Source organism: Emydura macquarii, unplaced genomic scaffold (assembly GCF_026122565.2).
Source record: "Emydura macquarii macquarii isolate MOO-44397 ecotype Brisbane River unplaced genomic scaffold, CSIRO-AGI_Emac_v2 contig_1348, whole genome shotgun sequence".
NCBI classification, from domain to species: Eukaryota; Metazoa; Chordata; order Testudines; family Chelidae; genus Emydura; species Emydura macquarii.
The window spans coordinates 20,817,244-20,837,148 of record NW_027131485.1 but is presented as its reverse complement, the minus strand read 5'-3'; the positions used below and the strand labels follow the sequence as shown (position 1 = coordinate 20,837,148).

The 19,905-nt window shown below is 42.7% G+C and overlaps 1 long non-coding RNA gene across 1 annotated transcript in view; it reads right to left on the bottom strand.

Annotated features, from left to right (window-relative positions):
- Nucleotides 1-11,647: 11,647 nt before the first annotated feature.
- The window catches only part of LOC137155344 (uncharacterized), a 71,078-nt gene continuing 62,820 nt past the window's right edge, over nucleotides 11,648-19,905 (bottom strand). The window contains exons 2-3 of the long non-coding RNA XR_010920435.1: nucleotides 12,180-12,393; nucleotides 11,648-12,063 (exon numbers count right to left, since the gene is read on the bottom strand). This is a non-coding gene — a long non-coding RNA (uncharacterized lncRNA). The remainder of the gene's footprint in view (nucleotides 12,064-12,179; nucleotides 12,394-19,905) is intronic.

Genomic DNA, 19,905 nt, shown 5'->3' with positions numbered 1-19,905 from the left:
AACTGAGCCCGAGATCTGAAAATCAAGTAGGTTTCCCTTCATCACACACATAACCAATAGCAGAAGTCCTACAGGCTCAGCTATGCACCTTTGCAACTCCATTTTCTTTATATGATGCATTTGCAGTGACCATTATCTTCAAATTATGCTCCTCACGGACACCTGTGCAATACTATTGCTTTCAGCAAAGTACTGACTGGAAATTTGTCAGCAATTCTGCTGATCATGTGCAAGACAAAAAAAGACTCCAGTTTACTCACCTGTAGCTGTTTTGGCTTTGTAATGGTAAGGGATGTAAAAGGAGTACAAATATATTTCAGTCTGTAAAGTGAGCAAATGTGACTGAAGAGAATCAGGAGATCTATTGAATAGAAAGGTGCCAGTTTAACATTCTCTTTTTACAGCAGAAATGCATTTCCATAAAATCCATACCACCAAAACCTGGTCCAGTATTATTTGTACTAACTTAACACTCAGGTCTCCAACATTAGGGACCCATTTTGCTGGTACTATTTGGAAACACAATAAGGTACCCTCTGGGCACCCGAGAGCCCACAGTCTAAACAAACAACTGGTGGGAGGGGAAAGAGGTGGACAAAAAGAGGAAAAGACTTTTCCAAGGTTAGCAGCAGAGTCAGAAATAGAACCCATGTCTCCTAAATTCCAATCCACTGGCCTGTTCACTTGATCAGAGATTAATGGGATATAGCCCCAAATGTGGGGTTTAAGTGACATTTGCATGGTGCAGAACGCTTTGCATAGTCCCATTTTACCCTAAGATTAGTTTGTATAATGTGGCAAGCAACCACACGCATTTAGCCTTTTTCTTTGTAGGCTCTTTTTTCTTCCTTGTTATAAACAAACCTACAAGCTAAGAGGAGGAATATTAGAGAGGGATTGCTGAGCAGCAATCGCTACCTGAATGCAACTTGATCTGGAGGTGAATTTACAGAGGCAGACTGTGCCTGAGCTCCTGAGCAAAGAACCGTGACATGAACTGCAGTGGCGATTAATGCTCTTTATGAAGTGGAAAAAGACTCAGATGAGGCAAACACGTTGCTATCAAAAGAAACTAATGTTATTTTTGCTTCAAGAGGGAATGCTGTCAGCATCTGTAAATCACTTCCACATGAAGGAGCATACAACCTTTACATTTAGGACATGTGTTTCCCAGATTTTGTCTACATGCAATGTCTCACACTGCCTCTCCTTAGCCTTGTTTACCTGCCTATTCCTTCTGCTGCCCATTTCATGCCCTTTTGTTGTTTAGCATCTGCTCCCTGTGTCTAATTAATTTTTGTCCAGGGAGTCCATTTAGTCCAGCATGGCTCAGCATCTTTCCATCTCACAAAACAGTCCTTTCTGTTGAATTCCCATGCATTTGGAAGGTACATGCACACACGTGCACACAGACCTCCTAACTTTTAATTATTTACAGTGGAAAAATTCAAGTTGTTTTCATGACAATTGCTGGCATGCAAAGCATAAAATTTCTACTTTGCTGTCAGAAGCTTTTTGTCTCATCTAACCGAGAAGGTAACCAGAAATTCTGATTTCAGCAGGACAGTTTTGAAGGTGCATCCTTTGTCCACCACGCATCTTGGCAAATCCTCTAGTTCTTGTGTTTTACAACTGGGAGTGTCCTTCATATGTTAGCAGGACCTCATTTTCTTTGGCTGCTCTGTTGCCTCTCTGCTACATTGCAAAATAAGTAATGTAAATTAATGTGTCAATCATCTGTGCCTACAGCTTACCCATTTAGCTGTCTAAATTTCTGATTGCACCTTCAAATCAAGGACTTAGCTATCTAAGTGATCAGCCTCAGATGAAAACTGGTCTGAAAATTCAGGTCTGAAAATCTGACCTATATCTTTTTCACTCATACATGATGCTAAAGAATCACAAGCTTCCAAGAAAAGGTGACGCCAAATATAAAAGGGATATTTCCTGGCCCAATGTAAGAACTCCATTATTTCAAAACTTACAACTTTTTTACAAAGTGGAGCCAAATTCTGTTCTATTATGCCAGTGCAACTTCTACTGACTACAGAGAAGAATTTGACCTGACAGCCAGACTTCAGAATAACCTTCAATACTTACCTCATTAGGTTCTCATTCAATGTCTCTTAGTTTTGTGCAGGGTTTCTTGGTATTATCACAGCCAAGACCCAAACCAAGATCCTTGTTGCTTCAACATCAGTACCAGGTGAAGCAAAAAGTCGGCTGGCCTAGGCAGGTACTGCACTAAGCTTATCTCAGGTGGAATTTGCTCAATATGAACAAAAAACAGACACCATTTAACATAAAAAGAGACCTTGGGTCAAACAACTGTATTTCTGTATGTGTATCACACATAGATCTACAGAGAAAATTCTAGCCAGGGTAATATCCGAACATGACGACAAACCCTCACTCAGCAGCAGGAGTGCCAGACATTGGACCCTGCAAGACTTGACACTGACTCTTGCTCACCAAGTGATATCTCCCAGTGACACTACTCCTTAGGGCAGGCCTATATTTACAACACTACAGCTGTAGTGCTTCCATAAAGATGCTACTATGCCAACAGGACAGCTTTTCTGTCGGTGTAGTTAATCCACCTTCACGAGAGGCAGTAGCTTTGTCAACCTGAGGGGCTCTCCTATTGATATAGTGCTGTCTACGCTAGGGAGTTAGGTCAGTATAACTGCATCGCTCAGGGATGTGGATTTTTCACACCCCTGAGTGACGTAGTTATACCGATGTAAGTTTTTAGTGTAGACTTAGCCTTAGTCCCTGGCCCGTTGCTGGGGGCCACAGTTCACAAGTGAATGCATCTGTGACCTCTGATCCAACAACAGCCACGGTGCACAGCTTCCATATTAATCATTATTATTCTTAGTAAGTACAGACTACATGGCGTGGACTACGGCAGATAGTCAAAACTGAGGCACACTCCCACTTGGAAGGAAAGTTACATAACTTGCTCTGTAACTTGTCAGAATTTGGGCCTGTGATATGCACATACCTGTAACAGAGAAATCAGTCCTGATTATTTTCTGGAGATTAATCTTAACAGACTGCTTATTTTACACTTTGTTCATTGGTGTTGATTTCTAGGCTTTTTTCCATTCTTCCTAAAAAGTATGCATAGGTTTTATATACTCAAAGTTGTATAAACCATTAGAAAAAGAGGTAACTATGGGAAGAATATGTAACTGAAAAGGATGATAGTGAATATTAAATAAGATCATACATCTTCATCATCACAAGATATGGGCTCAGCATTTGTCACAATCTCTCTCCTGCTCTTTGTTCCTTAGCAGATTCCTCTCTGAGGTCTAATATAACTATTGAAAGATGCCACCACAGTGTTGGCACTACTAATAATGGGCTATATACTGAAGTCTAAGACCTACTGCTAAGGTGCCACTAAAGCTGCTTTTGTCACAGCAGGGACTAAAATTGCCATTACAATGTAAATTCTCTATGGCTTTCGCCGCAGCACAGGCAACTCATTTAGGCAGCCTTACTGGGTAGCATGGATATACCAAGATGATATTTCATACATTTTCATACAATGAGATATAGAAATTCTCCACTTGTACCTGAATTTGACAGAAGTAATAGTACATATGGTACATTCTGTACCTATTCTGGCTTTGGAACCTGCACTGAATCAACAGAAAATACACAGTCATAGGTCATACAGTGATTTGCCCTCGCAAATCACTACTTTATACTTGGAGAATTAGTACCGTGTTAACTATATTAAAAAGTCATTAATTCAGTACCACTAAGTGCTTATTATATGGTAACATTTGTGATCTGCCAAGCTATTTAACAGCATGCAATAAGAACTTTTAAACCATTAACCAGTTTGTACTTATATTCTTTTAATTTTTTAATAAATTCACTGTCAAGCAGGGTATGATTAATCACTATTCTCCCCAATTCCCCTTCATTTATATTCTTAGCTAAAGCTATCAATCTTTGACCTGACATTAACAGTGATTTGTGTATGACTGTACTCAGTATTCTTAAAATTGGTTAATTGATAAAGCCAAGTTTTATGTGAAAGGACAAAAATAAATTAAATTTTAATTCAATTCACTATGGTATAGTTAATTATTTATAGGGTCTACCTGACGTACACAGTACCATAGTTTCCCCAATATATGTTGCCAGCCATTTATTTAGATAACAATGTTGTCCCTTTTTGACCCAAGAATCTAATCAATGTTTGGGGCACTGGGAATGTTCCACTTGGAAGTAGAAATTGGTGATAATCAGGTATTTCTTTGATTCAGCTTTGTTTATTTCCAAAATATGTACAAAGTCCTGTATCTCTGAACATAGAAGGAATTAAAAAACAGGAAACAGTTTCTTTCACTCACAACACTCAGAACACTCTTTTTGCCTGCACACCAATCCAAAAATCTCTCTCCAGGTTTCTTCCAAGGGCAGGCACCATGATTTCAGCTGCTCTCTCTGGCTGGCTGTGTCGCTGAGTCCTTCCCAGTTTTCCATCTTCTGCCTTCCCTCACATGCTACCCTCCTTCCGCGAGAAATCAAAACTCAGCAAAAAGCCCTTCCATCCACACAATCAAAACTCCTGAGTAAGCTATTAGGTCTTGTTTTAGGTGAGGCCCCTTAACTGCCTCATGAGTATCTTAAATGAAAGGTACTTTCACATATCAGTCTCAATTAGGTTTTAATTCAACAAGGTTTCACCCAGCTTGTACCACACATATCCCATCAAGTCCTCACCATGGAACTGTGTCAACCAACAGATATTATAAAGTATTCCATTATGTCTGAAAACTGATGATTGCACCTCCTGGAAGGTGCTGAATATCGTCAGCTCCCAAAGTGCCATCAATTTCTCTGAATTTCAACACCTTCCAGGAGAGAGCAGGCCCTGAAGAGATGCCAATCTCAAACCTACAATGAATGACGCAGATTCGCTCTATTCGCCCCATCGAGTGGCCACAAAACTAGCAGAGATTATAGTGCACTAAAAAAAATCCTGTCCCTTCCTGTGCAGCCAGCTCCACACACACAGCAGAACCAACACAGTTCCACTCCACCAGAAAAGGACAGAATTTGAGGAGGATGCATACGTGGTATATATTACTGTGGAGCAAGGATTCCAAATCCCCACTGCACACTGCCTTGCAGGGAAATATATGGCAGAGGAAGGACAGGCTAGGAAGGAGGAGAGAAGATCCATCACTTCTTAAACCCATCAACCACTATTTATTCCATAGTACTGAGAGGCCTCAGTCAAGGCCAGGGAACCAATGTGTGAGGTATTAACTATATAAAACACTCAGCAAGGGAGAATTCCTGCCCTGAAAAGCTTACAGAATAATGCGAGAGACAGGGTGAGAGAAAGTAAGTATTAATTTTCCCATTTTTCACATGGGGAACTGAAGCAGAGATTAAATGACATTCCCAAGGTCAATCAGGAAGTCTTTGTAGGGGACTCAGGCTTGAACCCAGATTGCCAATCCAATGCCTGAACAATAAAAAGCATCTTTTTCCTTTCAAAGTTTGGCACAGGCAACAGAGAGGCTACTGCAGCCTCAGAACTTCAGTAAGTTGCTGCAAAGCAGCTCAGTAGCCACTCCACAGCCTGGAAGAGAGGATTCCTTCACCCTGTTCCTCATGGAGTTCCCAGCTACTCAAGCTGTGCTCTGATTTACAGGATTTGCCCTAAAAGAATTCCAGCCAAAAAACAGCTTGACTGGCTTGACTAGCTCTTCTAAATTGGAAGATAAAGGGTGCATCAAGAAATAGAATGGCTGCCATAGCAACATCTCTTTCTCTCAGGTATTTCTAGAGCACCAGTCACTGTGGTATCTAAGCGCTGATTCTATGCCATGGAAACAGTTGCAGAGAGTGAACATTGCTTGCAGACTTGTGAGGAGCCTTTTATGTTATTTCAAAAAGTGAATTTGTGTTATTGACAGAGTAGTAACTTGTGAGGACAGGCAGCAGAATTGTTGTTCAGCTCCTCTTTTTGCACAAGCACCTAGATTGATAGCCATGTAATATTAATAAAACTTTACCTTTCTACAGCACCTCCCAACCAAGGATTTCAAAGCACTTCACAAACATTAATGGCTTAGGCATCACCATATCCCTTCAAAGTTATAAATATTAAGAGCCCAGTATTACATCTTAGGGCTTTGTACACAGTGGGGATGTGATTTCTGAAGTGCATTAACGTATTGCCCTTTAATTGGTCTGTGTAGACCCTGCTAGTGTGAAATACAGATTCTCAGTGAGCTTTAACATAGTACTGTTTCAAACAGCACTACGTTAAAGCACACTAGCAAGTAGGATGACCAGATGTCCCAATTTTATAGGGACTGTCCTGATATTTGGGTCTTTGCCTTATATAAGCGCCTATTAACCCCCACACACTGTCCCAATTTTTCACACTTACTATCTGGTCACCCTACTAGCAAGGTCTACACTGACCAATTAATGTTCAACATGTTAGAAATCACGCTCCCATAGAGTCATTATCACACCATGCAGATAAACTTTTAAAGTTATTGAAGCCAGAGAGATCAAGTGACTATCCAAAGTCATATTGTAAAGGCATGGAATGTATTCCAGACCTTTCAGCCACCAAACAAATTTTCCTTCCACTTATGGGAAGTAAAAATAAACTCACATATTCCTCACAACTTCCCACACCCACTTTTTGTGGGAAGCCACCAATGCTAATTTATTACATTAAAGTATTATCACCCACCTAGTATAGCAAATGAAACATTGTACAATAGAACTTCATTGTGCGTCACACTCAGTGCTTTTAGTTTTGTCCGCCTATCGCCATTATAATCTTTTTTGAAAAGTCTTTTACAGCACTGACCAAACCCCACCTATGTCCCAATGGAAGAACTCCACTAACCCTTGCCTCTATGGAAGAATTCTACCAAAGTTAATAATTAATTAGTTTCCACCCTCCTGCATTAATCATTATTGTGATGGGGGGGACAATTTGGCCCTTTGATCTTTATCAAAAGGCCTCTAAGAGTTAGTACTTATGGAACTCACTCTGCCATATTCACATTAGTGTGCATGTCTAGTACAATAATATTCTCAGATGTTCTGTCTTCCATCTAGCATGTGTGAGCTACACACCACCACTAGAGCAGGGTGAAATTTTTCAGACAAATAGTTTATTCACTAAATATGTAGTCTTAGTTAACCTGAAACTATTCACAAATTTGAAAAGAATTTGCCAAATAGTTTCAGTCCCCCTCAAAGTTTTCAGGATTTAGATGCTATTCACAAAATGACAGCAATAGCAGCAATGGAAAATGGTTGTGGTGGTTTCCTTATAACATTTTGCTCAGTGGTTAGGGCACTCATTGATATATGGGAGACTTGAGTTCAAAGCCCCATTCAACATGATGTGGAGAAAGGATTTGATCTTGGGTCCCCCTCTGCTCAGGAGATAAGCTTAACCATTGGGTTATGGATATTCTGGGGTGAGGTGCTCTCAGTCTCTCCTGTTGAAGCCGTTCCACTGTAAATAAATGATTAAAAAGTCAATGAAGAAAGGACTTGAGCTTGGGTCTCCAACATCCTAAGTGAGTGCCCTAATCAACAGGCTATAAATTCATTCTCCCTCTATGTCCCTGGTCCACTGACTATATATCATCATTCATAATGGCAATTCATAGTCACTCATAATAACCATCATCCTTTGTGGTATTATGATTATCTCCTTTATAAGATGGAGAAAAGAATGGTTGTGGAAAGGTTAATTTGCTCAGAGATGTGTTATCAGGCAATAAGAAACATTGTTTCCATTGTATGTGGGGATTTTGTATGGGAAGTCCAAGATATGTTATTGCTCTGATGCAATATTAATAGCCTGCAGTAACACGAGTTCCTTTTCATAATTGTGCCTAGGAAATTGGGCATGCAGGGCCCATCAGTGCTCCATTCCATATCTATTTTCTTTTCACACTGAACAGAAAATTTACCTTCTATGCAGATTGTGCGCATTTGGAAGATGCAGTATTACGTGAGATGGAGAATTTTGTCAGTTCAAGTTTTTAACTATATTGGATGTTATTCCGACACAAAAAAAATGTTCTAAGTGTCAGATATACTACAAACATAACTGAGTTCTACATACATGCAAGTGAATGGAGGCAAGAAGAAGTCAACTTTTAATATTAATAGCAAAACTTCTGCCTCCACAAACTGAAGGAGCAATTCTGTTAGCCTGGACTGCAGAGAACACTGTGTAATGATCCATCACTCAAGTTGTGGAAGCTATTAAAATTGTTTATAAAATTACTAGAGCCCCAGATCCACCAGGAAGGTGAGTTCTTCAGAACTCAAGAACCTGAATTTGACTTGCCATCCATTGCAGGCGCCAAGTTGTGAAAACCTATGCTGCCCAACTATTGTAAGTGGAACATTGGATTAATAAAGCCCCTTTATTTTATCTGCCTTCTTCTGCAAGTACTACAATATCAGTAACTCTCCTGAGTTCTATCACCTTGGAAACACCATACATGCAGGAAAAAAATCCAGGAAAATGTATACGGATTTACTATATGTAATAAAATGTTAAATAATATTTTGTCCTTATATAGCACCTGATAAGCTCAAAGCACTTTGCAAACAAAAGTAGGGAGGATTGGGGGGAAGTGGTAGATATGGTATATCTTGACTTTGGTAAGGCTTTTGATACTGTCTTGCATAACCGTCTCACAAACAAACTAGGGAAATACAACCTAGATGGAGCTACTATAAATAAGGTAGGTGCATAACTGGTTGGAAAACCATTCCCAGAGAGTAGTATCAGTGGTTCATGGTCAAGCTGGAAGTGCCTATCAAGTGGGGTCCCGCAGGGATCAGTTCTGTTCAATATCTTCATCAACTATTTAGATAGAGAGTACACTTAGAAAGTCTGCGGCTGATACCAAACTGGGAGGGGTTGCAAGAGCTTTGGAGAACAGGATTAAAATTCAAAATTATCTGTACAAACTGGAGAAATGGTCCAAAGTAAATAGGATACAATTCAATAAGAACAAATGCAAAGTATTCCACTTAGGAAGGAACAATCAATCACTTGCACACATACAAAATGGAAAATGACTGCCTAGGAAAGAGTACTGCAGAGAGGGATCTGGGGGTCACAGTTGATCACAAGCTAAATATGAGTCAACAGTGTAACACTGTTGCTAAAAAAGCAAACATCATTCTGGGGTGTTTTAGCAGGAGTGTTGTAAGCAAGGCATGAGAAGTAATTCTTCCACTCTACTCCACTCTGATTAGGCCTCAGCTGGAGTACTATGTCCAATGCTGGGTGCCACATTTCAGGAAAAATGTGGACAAATTGGAGAAAGTCCAGAGAAGAGCAACAAAATTGATTAAAGGTCTAGAAAACATGACCTATGAAGGAAGATTGAAAAAAATTGGGTTTGTTTAGTCTGAAGAAGAGAAAAGAAGACTGAGCAGGGACATAACAGTTTTCAAGTACATAAAAGATTTTTACAAGGAGGAGGGAGAAAAATTCTTCTTGTTAACATCTGAGGATAGAACAAGAAGTAATGAGCTTAAATTGCAGCAAAGGTGGCTTAGGTTGGACATTAGGAAAAAATTCCTAACTGTCAGAGTAGTTAAGCACTGGAATGAATTGCCTAAGGAGATTGTGGAAGCTCCATCACTGGAGATTTTGAGAAGGTTAGACAAACACTTGTCAGGTATGGTCTAGATAATGCTCAGTCCTGCTATAAGTGTAGGGTATAGGATTAAATGACTTTGCAAGGTCCCTTCCAGTACTACAATTCTACAACTGATGAATAAAGCCTCAATGCCCTCATGAAAGACAACTGCATTGTCTTCATGCTACAGGTGGAGAAACTGAAAAAAAGATTGTGGTTAAAATTTTCAAACTTGGGAGTCTAAAATTGGGCACCTAAATTCATACTGGGGGAACCAAGTAAGTGGTTGATAAGCATGTGCAATTCCCCCTGACTTGAATTCTCAGTGCCTCTGAAAATCAGTCACTTAAGTGCCTAATTCAGTCACCTTAGCATAAAAGTGTTGGCTTGAATTGTTTACCTACAGTCACACAGGAAATCTGTGGGAGAGAAACAAATAGAATCCAGATTTGTGACTCCTATGCCACTTCTTACTTAAACAAGCCTAGCCCTCTTTCCTCAATAGGAAAATACAAAATAGGAAAGTACATGTGAGGGATTCCATTTTTCACTCACTGAATTGAACTGCAAAAACTACCATTGACTTAAGCAGCCCAGATGCTGTATCCAATGTACCTGTGTGATTTTGATTTTAAATATATCTGGCAGGAAGAGATTTTAAAAGTGTGTTAAGTGTATTTAGGAAAGGCAGTTCTACTAGTTAATGTTCTCATTAGAAGCTCTAAGTCATTGACAGTATTTACTGCAATCAACAGGAATTAATATTCTTTACTCAAAGAAATAAAAAGAATCTCCTAGTTCCTTGGCATTTATCATTTTGATAGAATAGGCAGATGGGTTTCTTTTTCAATATAGTTTCCAAAGTAGAATTCATATTTAATAATGCTGTGAAAGTATCATCAAGTGAACTGCTAGTAGTTTAAATGAGTTTTGCATCTGTATTTTTTTTCCTTACTGTCCACTGCTGTATCCACTGAACTATGAGTCACAGGCCTGGCCTACATTATACTGTTACGTTGACGCAAGGCAGCTTACATCAACCTAGCTGTGGATGTGTCTATACTTCAATTTCATTCCTGCCAACGTAACTGCCTCACTACATTGACTTAACATTACCACCTCCCCTAGAGGTGTACAGTCAAGGTTGATGTAATTAGGTTGATGCAGTGTCAGCATAGACATTGCATTACTGACATTGACTGTTAATGGCTCCAGGAGCTATCCCACAATGCCCCACCCTGTCTACTCTGGTCACTGTTGTGAACTCTGCTGCTCAGGGGCCAGGTGGACAGGAAGCCACCCCTCCTCTTAAAAGCCCAACAATTTTTTAAAATTCCTTTTTCTGGTTGCCCAGCTTAGCAAGCACACCTAGCAACTCTTGATTGTTGTGTGCAACTGCCCAGCTAACCATGCTGGCCACACACTGCAGATACACTCCTGCCTGGAGTACATAGGAGCTGTTGGATCTCTTGTGTCTGTGGAGAGAAGAGGCTGTGCCAGCATAGCTCTGATCCAGCAGCAGAAATTTATGAACAGATTGCTTGGGGCATGTAGGAAAAGGACTACAAGAGGCACCAGCAGCAGTGCCATGTTAAAAGCTAACAAGTGATCCAGTGTGGAGCCGCAGACCTGCTGCTTTTCCAAAGAACTGCATGCCATTCTCAATGGAGACCCCACCACGCCCCAAACAGCCCCATGGATACTTTGGAGGAGCCAGAGTCACAGGCCCCCACAATGAACAGCAGGAGGCGAAGGCAGACTAGGAAGAGGAGGAAGAGTATGGGGGGGCAGGTGACCATGGGAGCCAGATGTGCACTGAGCCAGGACATATTTTTGACTCCACCGCAGTCCAGTCAGTCCCAAAAGTCAAACACGGATGAATCTGATGGAGGGGAAGGAACCTCTGGTAAGTATACAGTTTGCTTTGAAACTACAAGGACGGAACACCCAAATTAGCAGGACACATCTGTTGATTTATTCTTTTTTTACTTGTGCTAGAAGAAGTAGTGAAACAAGCAAGAGAGGTAGAGCTGCTATCTGTTTTTCATCTTCCTCTAGAGTTAGGTGGGGGGCAGGAGCATGTGGAGTAGTTTATTTATGTGCATCAGGACGTCCCGTGAATCCTCTCTAGAGACCTCGATGAAACTTCCATGGAGGTACTCTGTCTAAGATTTCGGGGAGGGATGGGTGCTGCCCTATTTCTTCCACCACAGTAGGACAAGTTCCCACGCCACTCAGTGATTACTTTAGCAGGCTCCATTCCAATACACAGGTTAGTAGCATTCAGGCCTGGGCAGCATCAGGGCACCAGTTGCAGCAGTTCTCTCTCTGCCTCTGTTACCCGGAGGAGTGAGATATCAGCTAAAATCACCACTGCCTGTGGAAAAAAGTGCCAGTATTCATTACCATTGCCCTATACACATATACTCATGCCTGTGAGCTATCCCCCCTCATTTCACCAACTCCCCCTCTCGCTCAGAGCGTAATACTCACCGTGGCTGGTGCTGTGACTGGTAATGTGCTATATCAATCCCAAGGAAAAGTGAGAATGTAGTGCTTACAACTTTCTGGGATCAAGAGGAGTGAGTTCAGTATCTTAAGTTTCTATTTCTGTCATGAATACACTGGCAATGGTACCTCTGGTTGTGGTATCTGCAGCTGCTGGTATTGTGGCCTTGAGGTCTCCCCCTCCACACCCGTGCAACACCTGAGCCAGATAAGGAGGAGAAAGAAGAGGACTTAGGATGACATATTCCAGAAGATGCTGCAAGCCTATGCTGCATCAGAGAATGAGACCAGGACCTGGAGGATGATCCTTGTGGACAGCAAGGAGAAGGAAAGAGTAGAGAGGAGAAAGGCTGGGGATTGAAGCAGGAAAAGGAGAGGGAGATGCACCAGGACATAATGGGGCTTCTCAGGCAGCAAACAGAGATGCTGTGACTCTGATAGACCTGCAAGTCCAAGAATCCCGTGCTCGCCTCCCTCTACAGTCCATAGACAACCCAATGTCAGGACCTCCGTAAAACTCCCTCAACATTCCTCATCACATCAGGGGTTCCTGCACTACCCTACCACTCCACTGCAGGGAACATTCAAGACAATCACAGCTGCCCATACACTGACCTGTGAAAGACATGATTGGTGTGGTGTGTACCTGAAATGAAAGTGACTGTTCTTTCCCCTTCATAAGTGTGTGTTTCTTTAATTTATTAAGTTTTATAAAGTTCATGTTACAGAATAAAATTCTATTTTTTGGAACATAATTCATTTTTATTTGTTCACAACATATGCTGACTGGTGCTGAGCAGCTCTGACACCAATTTCCTGTTACTTTGTTTTGTCATAGAACCCATAACATCATTCTCAGACAATATTAATAGGTGCATTGATAATGCTATATTCCTACACGAACAGCACTCACTGCACGATTCATACTGGGCTGCAAAAGAGCAAGGCCAGGTCGAGCACACTTCAGCAACACACACTACTCTGATTCACTCTTAAAGTGATCTTTCAAAGTCTCCCTGAGCCATACAGTTCTGCTCTTCTTATAGCCCTTGTATCTGTCTGTTCAAATTCACCAGACAGCCGCTCCATCTCCGATCTCTACCCCAAGAGAAACTTTTCCCCCTTTGCTTCACAGATATTATGCAGGACACAGAAGGCAGCTATAATCATTGGGATATTTTTTTCACTGAGGTCTAATCTCATAAGTAGACAATGCTAGTGACCTTTCAAATGACCAAAGGCACATTCAACTGTCATTCTGCACTGGTTGAGCCTATAGTTGAAGCACTCCTGTCGAAGTGTCAGTGCACAGCTTCATGAGCCATGGGAGCAAGGAGTATGCTGGATCTTCCAGGATCACTACTGGCATTTCAGCATTCCCAATGGTAATCCATCAATCGGGAAAGAAAATCCCTTTCTGCAGCTTTTTGAACACCCTTGTGTTCTTGAAGATGCGCGCGTCATGCACCTTCCCTGACCAGCTCACACTGATGTCAGTAAAGCAACCCTGATGATCCACCAGCGCTTGCATTAGCATAGAAAAGTAGCCCTTTCTGTTGATGTACTCTGTGGCAAGGTGGTTTGATGCTAAAATAGGGATATGCGTGCCATTTATCGCCCCATCACAATTTGGGAACCCCACTGCTGCAAAACCATCCACTATGTCCTGCACATTGCCCAGAATCACAGTCCTTGCTCTCAGTATTTTTTTTTATTTTTTTTATTAAGACATGAACAACAAAATGCTGAAATAGATATTTTTGATCAAGATTTTCAGGAATGACAAGTGATTATGGGTGCTTCCATTTTTGGGTGCCCAACTTCAGACACTTTAAAGAGGCTTGATTTTCAGAAGATCTTGCGCACCCATAGGAATAAATATATGAACATTTGGGAGATGCTCAGTTACTATCTTTATGGTGTCCATGTAAGTACCCAGATCTTTTTCCAATGAAGTAATCCAGCAGGGTGAGTTGATTGATGCTTTTGTTTTACTAAAAGTGGAGAGAGAGACTTTTATTTTATTTTTTTGGAGGTATCGGTGAATCTGGATACCTGATTACCTGAAAGTGGTTTGGCAGAAATAATAGGTCAGGTACTTTAATATCCTCACCCATCTCGAAATCAGATCTTAAATCTTCCAAAAAGTTTCTATGATTGTTACACTCTCCATATATTGTTTCAACTATGTTTACGCAGACAACTGATAACAGGATATTTGTGTGCCACACATGGCAAAGAGATAGTTACAGTGATGTAAAGAGAAACTTATAATGTGGTTTTATAAATACATTTCAAAATTATCAAAAGCATTTGTCACATAGGCAAATTTAGAAGATATACTTTTAAAGAGAACCTTCCTGCAAGGAGGATTCTGAAGGGGGGAGGGAGGACAGAAGAAACTAGTCCTTGTGATTCTGCATTGCAGCGAATGGGATGTGGGTCCTTTTTCAGATATACACAGGATGGGAGCTAATGAGATGTACCAGATTCTCAAGCCTATCGAAGATGAAGGGGTAGAGGACTGGTTTCTTATAAGAATTTAAAAAACTAGCCTTTCCCATGCTGAAATGTGATTTTGTATTTTGTTTTTGTAATGTTCTGCCTCATTGCTACCAGATGATGGAAAAGTAAACAAAAGGGTTCTTTGGCTTCTGTGTCCTAGCTCTATGTATAGTAGAGAAAACCAAAAAGTAGTTTCATTAGAAATATTATAATTAAGTTCTGCAGTCACCAGATGTGCAACAAAAACCAGAAATGGGTTCAGTTCTAAAAATTACATCACAGGCAAACACATACTGTGAGTACAAAGAGAAAACCCACAGCAAAATGCAACCTTTTCTGCCAGACTTTGGGGAAAAAATGTGATTAGTACGTTATTTGAATAATCTAATTTCCCATTATGTCCTTTTTTATGATCACATAATAGTAGGGTTAATGCCGTTTTTGGAGTAATTCAGTGTAAAAGTTCCATTTTCTCTTCTCTTGTAATTAAGAACCATAAAAGTTGGAAATGGGTGGAATCAAAATAATCAATCCCTGCTGGTGCCATACCCCAACTATGACAATAAACACCTAATTCAGAGGTCTGTGGAAACTGTTGGTTGCTCAGCAACACAAAATGTTTTCTTTCGTGTAGAAAGAGATGGCAAGTTAAAATAACCAAGTACAGATTACTAAAGTGAATAGCTTCAGAAGTGGCTTAGTTAAGAATGAGGTGCCACCAGCAACAATCAAAACAAGCACTGGTTTACAATGTGGTCCATAGTTTCTGAGTGGTGACATAATGCATACCATAGTGCTTTGGCTCTCATTTACCAGAGGTGTAAAAGACAGCATCAGCCTGTGATGTTCTGAAATGGTTCAATGCAGACCATTGTTTCCGGAGAAAGTTGAAGCCTGGAAGTTCTTTTGAGTGATAGGCAATCACTGAAATGAGTGAAGTCAGTGTCACAACCTGCAGTGTCACAACCACCATATTAGGTGGTTACTCTCAGAGTCATACAAATAGCCAGAGTGTATGCACATCTAGAATGTCAGCTTTTTACACTTCTTGGATATCACCTCAACTTCTCCTTTGTTCCCTTTCCCAGCCCCTAGCCTTTTCTTTATTTTACTCCCTTTATGGTTTTACTAAGTGTCAAAGATTATTGTTTTATAATTTTCATTCTTTTTAAAATCTACGACCTCTGAAATCCCACCTCCCTGGAGAGACTCAGAAAGTTTTGAACAAGTTCTGCAGCTTTCAACCTTAAAGCAGCTTCAACCAGTTTTCTATCTCACCTCTTGGGTTGCTCAGATTTACTATCCAATTCCATCAGCCCATAAACCATGATTCCTTTATGGCTGGGACCATCGCTCCTATAAAGCAGTGTTTCTCAACCTTTTAAGTAGCAAGTATCCCCTAACTTCTGAACATTGTAATAAGTACCCCAACACTCAATTTTCCACTCTGAGAAATACAATCTTTTCCCCCTTTGCTGCTGAATGACTGTATTTCTCATAAAGCAGGAGAGTTCAGAGTTCTGTAGTGCTGTGCGGCTGTGGCAGATCACAAACCCCCCTGCTGTTTCTCCCCTCTTTCCTCCTCCCCTTCCTCCATATAGGAGCAAAGGTCAACACCAGCCAATCACCATGGTCTGATGGAGGGGTCACGTGGTGTTCTCCTCACACAGGTGGGAACTTGTGAGATCTGAGCAGGTACTAGCGGCCCGCCAGAATGGATAGCAGCGCTCCCCATGGCCATACCTAGGGGGGTGCGGGCCTGGGGCAAGTCACACTGTGTGGGCCCCTCAAGATTTTTATACTGGTAAAATCTGGGGCTGTCATAGTGGTCAATTTCACAGCTCAGCCATCAAATTGACAAGTAAGCCTGCAGGTAGAGCCCAGCTCCAGGACTGGCAAGCCGCTGGGCTCTCCGCCTGGCTTTCTGGGCACCGGGCTTTGAGCCGGGAGGAGGGGGTGGGGGGGATCTGCCACCTGGGCAAATTGCAGGTGGCTGCTGTCTGGCTGCCAGTCCGGGAGGTGGACGATTGCCAGTTGCTCTGAGCTAGGGTGGAGGAGGCTTCCGCGCAAGCTGGGACCCGGGGATGTGAGCAGGCGGCAGGCAGCTGCTGCCCATCTTCAAGCTAGGGCACAGGAGGCTGTCTCTCCGCTCAGAGCTAGGGCACGGGTGGCAGCCACCCAGCAGCAAGCCCAGTTCGCAGGCGCAGGAGGCTGCCGCTGGGCTCGCAACTGGGAGCTGGGATTGGGAGAGATGCGGGGAGCTGCCACCCGGCTTCCTGAAAAGCCAGCGGCTGCTGCCCAAGCCAGCAGCTGCTGCCTGGTGTCCCAAGAAGCCAGCGGTTGCTACCCAGCATCCCAGGACTGGGGCAGCTGTTGTCTACCTCCCAGCTAGGAGGTGGGACCGGGCAGGAAGCCAGCGGCTGCTGCCTGCCTCCCAGGTGGGAGCTGGGACTGGGCGGGAAGCGGGTTGCTCCCGCCTGGCTTCTCCAGAAGTTGGCGGCTGCCGCCCGCCTCCCTTCACTGGGTTCTTAGCCACGTACCCCCTGCCTGTATCTTGCATACCCCCAGGGGTACGCATACCACAGGTTGAGAAACTATGTTATAAAGTATATGCAACACTGCCAAATTGCCATCTGGCTTCATCATGTGACTTGTTCCACAAAGTGGGGGACTTCGTGAACAGAGCTATTTCCCAGTAGAGGTTCTCCGCACCTCAGCCACACCATGTTGTAAAGAGTAACAAAAATCCTCCTTCCAGAATCAGGATAGTCCCTTTCCCTCTGCTCTGTTGCTGCTAATGCCTCTGAGGCTATAACAAGTGCTACTATGCTGCATGCTCAGAAGTGCCATGTGCAGCTGCTGGCTGAAGGTGCCTACTCTTCCCTTGCCAGGTGAAGGCTGCTTCTCAGATGCAACAGAGAGCAGATATTCATAATAGCTCTCTCTGAAGAGCACGGGGAGCCAATGAGAAATGGGACTTACTGTGATGTCCCAGATTTGAGCAGGAGAAGCTGTAGGCCACCAAGTCCAGACAGTAAGAACCAGAGAATGGGGAAGTGGAAAGGCCTGAAATAAGCAGAGTGGAGCAAGGAAGTAGGACCTAGAATGGGAGGGAGCAAGAAGAAAGGGGAAAGTAAGGATGTCTGGAAGCTTCAGAAAGAGAAAAAGGGTGATGTGGAAGTGGGTGGAGAGGCACTGGAGACACAGGAGACCTGGAAGAGAAATCAAGCAAAAACTTCTTCCCCTGGAAACCAGGGCACCTGAGGCTGGCCCTGCCATCCTGATAGCTTTACCATGTGAGAGAGATTATTTTCTGCCATTATTGATGGACTCACTATCATCCCACCTTATATCAAGTCCACATGTCATATCAGCCATAGATAGGAACCTGACCCTTTTCACAGCAGTGTTTCCTGTCACCACTAAACACCACTCAGTCAGTAGGCACTGTTACAGAAGAAGCATACAGCTCTCCCTCTCCATGGATGTGTCTCTACCTACTGCACAGAATAAACTAGAAAATACCTGTTACTTATCCTATAGTAACTGTGGACCTTAAGATGCATTGTCCATTCTACAGTTGGATGCAAATGCACCCTATGCATGCAAATTCATATTCTTTTGGCCAGCAGTCTCTGCTGGAACCATGTCTGCACCCTAAGTGTCCTTATGCCTCCCATCTGTGAGAATCAAGGGTGGGATGACCCCAATCATCCCTCAGCTCCTTCGCCACTACAGAATGCAGATATTACACAGCTCTGTATAAGTTGTGGGGAAAAATATATAGATATATAGATAGATAGATATGAACAACAACTGTTACTGTTACATAGAGCAGTGTTTCTCAACCTTTTAAGTAGCAAGTACCCCCTAATTTCTGAACATTTTAATAAATACCCCAACACCCAATTTTCCACAGGATTCTATATTTACCGACTAATGTGAGCCATATGTTGGAATAAGGGCTGAGTATATAAAGCCGTGATACGACAAATGTCAAATCTAGTGTGGTAGGGTTACCACTTTTACACCAGGGGTGCACAACTCAAGTATGTACCTGAGCTAGAGGTGATGTTGGCCAAAGTAGGAGGCTGAGTGGCATGCCAATGCTGGGGAATATAAAGTGCCACACCAAATTTTTTGCCATAGATTTGAGAGGAGGAAGGGGTGAGAGAGAAACAGAGAAGGAGGATGAGAGAGAGAGGGGGGAGGGGGTAACTCCTAAAATCTGGGGCTGTCATAGTTGTCAATTTCATTGTTCAGCTAAAGCAGTGAAATTGACAAGTTTTCTGGGCACTGGGCTTTGAGCCAGGGAGGGGAGCTGCCACCTGGGCAAGTTGCAGGCGGCTGCTGCCTGGCCGCCAGTCCAGGAGGTGGGCGACTGCCACCCAATCTGAGCTGGGACAGAGGAGGCTTCCGCACCAGCTGGGTCCCAGGGATGTGGGCAGGCAGCTGCTGCCCTTCTTCATGCCGGGGCGCTGGAGGATGTGCCTCGGCTTGAAGCTGGGTGGCTGCCACCCAGCTCGCGAGACGCAGGAGGCTGCTGCCGGGCTCCCACCTGGGATCTGCAACCGAGCGGGAAGCGGGGGGCTGCCTCCCGCCTTCCCCAGAAGTCGGCAGCTGCCGCCTCCCTCCACTTTACTCTGTTTTTCCCTGGGTACCCCCTGCCTGAGTCTTGTGTACCCTCTATGTCATAGTTTCTTAACCTGTGGTACCCCTAGGGGTACGCGTACCACAGATCAAGAAACTATGACATAGAGTAACTGTTTCTTCAGGTTTCATTGTGGATGACTCTCAAGCACAGAATCACAGAAAATGGATACTAAGAGTCTACCTAAACAATGATTGTAAATCAACCCTACTAAAATGAGCATCAGATCTTGAAGCCTCCACGATGGAATAATGCTTCATAATCATATGCACTGAACCCCAAGTAGCTGCCCTACTTATCTCTAATATTTTTCTGAAAGAAGCTACAGAAACTGCTTAAAGCTGTGGTGGAGTGGGCAGTCACTCTCAGTGGTGGGTCTAAGTAATTTATTTCATAGCACAACTTAATATATGTAAAAACCCAGTCTAAAAGTCTCTGCATTGATATGGCATGACCTGGTATTAAAAAGCAATGGGAATAAAACCCCTCCTTCCTGAGTTCACAAAGCACATTTTTTACTGCTCTGAGAATTAGCAGTGATTGCACCTCGATAGA